At 43.3% G+C, this 2,421-nt stretch overlaps 1 pseudogene; it reads right to left on the bottom strand.

Moving 5' to 3' along the window:
• Positions 1–1,117: 1,117 nt before the first annotated feature.
• Positions 1,118–1,943, bottom strand: LOC147421765 (chloroplast envelope quinone oxidoreductase homolog; annotated as a pseudogene).
• Between the last annotated feature and the right edge of the window lie 478 nt (positions 1,944–2,421).

Genomic DNA, 2,421 nt, shown 5'->3' with positions numbered 1-2,421 from the left:
GTGCCAATATAGAGCAAATAGTGTTTTTTACTGGCATATAGAGCACCCTAGGCCATTGGTTGTCAAAAATTCATCATAAAGGGTTTCTTCAAATTGAAAACATAGAGGGCACCTTGTGGCCCTTGGGGCCATAGGATGTCAATATGGAGCATAGAGAGGTTCTTACTAACATAGAGGGGACCCTATGGCCTTCAGGACTTAGGGTGCATGCCAATATAGAGCAAATAGTGCTTTGTACAGACATAGAGAGCACTCTATGGCCCTCGAGCCATAGGTTTCCAAACCAATGAGGGTTTTTTGGAAACAATGAGGGCACCTTGTGGCCTTGGGGCCATAGGATGTCAATATAGAGCATAGATCATAGAGCATAGAGAGCTTCTTACTAGCATAAAGGAAACCCTATGGCCTTTTGGCCACAGGGTGCCAATATAGAGTAAACAGAGGTGCTTACTAGCATAGAGGGGACCCTATGGCCTTCAGCCCACAAGGTCTCCTCAATATAGAGCAAATAGTGTTTTTTAAAGACATAGACAACACCCTATGGCCCTGGGGCCATAAGTTGTCAAAAAACCATCATGAAGGGTTTCTTCAAAACATAGAGGCCACCTTGTGGCTTTGAGGCCATAGGATGTCAATGTAGAGCATAGAGAGGTTCTTACTAGCATACAGGGGACCCTATGTTCTTCAGGCCATAGGGTGCCAATATAGAGCAAATAATGCTTTTTTTTAGTAGCATAGAGAGCACCCTATGGCCTTTATTTCTTGTCATATATTTCTTGAGATCCGGAGGTTATCTTGACTTGCTCATGGCGAGAAACTCTCGATGTCAGGTTTGCCTCCCAAAATTTAGGTTGTGAAGGGGAAGTGAGGATCTCTCTCTCTCTCTCTCTCTCTCTCTCTCACACACACACACACACACACACACACACACACACACACACACACACACACACACACACACACACACACACACACACACACACACACACACACTCACTCACTCACAAATGGGCATGTCAGCCCGTGAAAGAGTGATTACTCACAAATACCTTAAAACACAAATATGCACCAATAACAAACAACTACTTTGCAAAATTTGTACTTATTTGAGATGGGCTTAACCATCAAATGTCACTGTTACCTTTCATGTCACATGCCCCTCTTTACTACTGGCCCCTGCTCCTTCTACTTTTAACAAGGGGTGTTGGGATTCCACCCCAGTCTTCAAATTTTCCTCCTTTACAAGGTTGGTTAAGAACGCAAAATCCTTGGCATTGGCAGACATCAAGAATGGAATTGATTGCTGCTTACAGAAAGTTAATTTCTGTATAGCTATCGACGCCAATGAGTCAAAGTTTGGAGTAAGATCCACCACTTTGGAAATAGGTTTAAGAGTGGGACTAAACTTCAAAAGGGAATCCCAGTTGTACCATGAATAACCGGATTATAAAGTTGACCAAAAGGGCTCTCTCCTTCTAGTGTTTTGTAATCTAGAACCTCATCATCACCCAACTTTTCCAAGCTCTATATTGTGGGCTCCACAAGTAGCGGTAATGTGTGCACCGCCAAGCTTCACTATCTGTACAACATATAAGCCAACGCCACCAGATGTAGCAATGATAAGAAGATTGGCATGGTTGGAACCATCCAACTTCAGACTCGCAATATCTTGAATGGATTGCAAAGCAGTCTCCAAGCAGTTAGGTCTGCAACTAGTAAGCAAGAACCATCAATAGGAGAGACCTCTGGTAGTCTTTTGATAGTATATTAAGTGAAATTTGAAGATAGAAAAGGAAGAGCAGTCCCACATTGTATTTTCCAATCAACATGGTTTACATTGGCTGCTTCAAGTTTAACTAGAACTTCACCGTGTTGGCATAGGAATCTCTACATGCTTGAGAGGAGGAATAATGTAGATCTTGCATGAGCTTGCCATCCACCATAGCTGCTTCTCTCTCTTTCTCTCTCTCTCTCTCTCTCTCTCTCTCTCTCTCTCTCTCTCTCTCTCTCTCTCTCTCTCTCTCTCTCTCTCTCTCTCTCTCTCTCTCTCTCTCTCTTTGTGTGTGTCTCTCTCTACCTTGCTTTAGCGTTTTGACAAAATGCTAAATTTTGTGTGTACTTGGGCGTGGTGTTGGGCCTCTCTCGCCTTCTATTGGCTATCTCTTATGCCTTGTGGGTTGTGGTGTCCTTGGCCTACCTCACCCCCTCAACAGTTGTGTGCTCTTCTACCTCTCTGCAGATCCGAGCACGAGGACTAGGGTTAGATGTGGGCGGGTGACCTTCATTTTTAATACTTACAAAAAGAGTTAAATTCTAGAATGCTTGAAGGCATATTGCATTAGGCAATACCCCCTCTACACTTATTGGCTCATTCTATGTAATTGAGTTGGAATCATGAAATTCCCATGGTTGGAAATATTG

This window comes from Adiantum capillus-veneris, chromosome 27 (genome assembly GCF_014529385.1).
Source record: "Adiantum capillus-veneris isolate H3 chromosome 27, ASM1452938v2, whole genome shotgun sequence".
Classification (NCBI taxonomy): domain Eukaryota; kingdom Viridiplantae; phylum Streptophyta; class Polypodiopsida; order Polypodiales; family Pteridaceae; genus Adiantum; species Adiantum capillus-veneris.
This window is presented reverse-complemented; position numbering and strand designations above follow the sequence as displayed.